This window comes from Cebus imitator, unplaced genomic scaffold, assembly GCF_001604975.1.
Source record: "Cebus imitator isolate Cc_AM_T3 unplaced genomic scaffold, Cebus_imitator-1.0 Scaffold1310, whole genome shotgun sequence".
In the NCBI taxonomy this organism is placed as follows: domain Eukaryota; kingdom Metazoa; phylum Chordata; class Mammalia; order Primates; family Cebidae; genus Cebus; species Cebus imitator.
This window is the reverse complement of record NW_016108625.1, coordinates 13,754-14,870: the sequence shown is the minus strand read 5'-3', so window position 1 is coordinate 14,870 and position 1,117 is coordinate 13,754.

The window sequence follows — 1,117 nt, the reverse complement described above, 5'->3', positions numbered from 1 at the left end:
GATCACTGCTGGTTTTTGCTCACTGTTTTATCCCCCGAATCTGCCATTCTAGTAGTTAGCACATAGTGAGCACTCAATAAATTTTACTTAAGTACTTTGGTTTTCAAGCGTGTTCCCCTAAGTTCCCCCACAGTATCTGAATTGTCTAAGAAATCAAGTAAAATGAAAAGAGAGAGAATTAAACATGTTCATCACTTTCCAGTTTGGGATATTAGGAAAAACATTTAAGTATTTTTACCTATGAAGCAATTAGAATACAATGTGATGTGTAAATGGCAGTTTATAAAAATGCAGTTTTATATCCCTGTATTTAGAGAGACTGTATTTGTGTGTACATTCTCACCAGTGTGCCATGTTATTTCTCACTGTAAGCTCTAAGGCTTCTCATGTCTCCCTATGTGTTCCTCCCTCTCAGAATAGTATTGCTGCCTTAATAACTACTCCACAAATGCTGGTGGAGGTGATTTTACTGTTTAAAAAATACAGTTTTGTGAGGACTGGATGGTATGACAAGTATAGATCATATAATTTATACTTTAAGATCTCAGGATGATACAAAAGCATCATCTAATAGGGGACTTAAAAGCTGATTAGGGGCTGGGTGTGGTGGCTCACACTTGTAATCTCAGCACTTTGGGAGGTCAAGGTGTGTGAATCACAAGGTCAGGAGTTTGAGACCACCTTGGCCAGTATGGCGAGACCCCATCTCTCCTAAAAATACACAAAATTATTCAGGCGTGGTGGCAGATGCCTGTAGTCTTAGCTCCTGAGGAGGCTGAGGCAGGAGAGTAGCTTGAACCTAGGAAGCAGAGGTTGCAGTGAGCCCAGATCGTGCCACTGTGCTCCAGTGTGGGCAACAGAGTGAGACTCTGCTACAAAAGGAAAAAAAAAAAATCTGATGAAGATACGAGGACCAAGAAAAGAAATAGCTTAACAGAGTCGGAGTTGGGGATCAGAGCGGTGGTGGGCATTCTGAAGGGAGAAGCCTCTGTTCTCACTTGGGATCACTGTATCATGACATTTTCTAGGAGGGGTTGGGAGTCTACATACCGGGATGGTCAGGTGATAGAATGCCAGTGGAATTTGCACTGAGGATAATCGAGCAAAACAGAGAGGG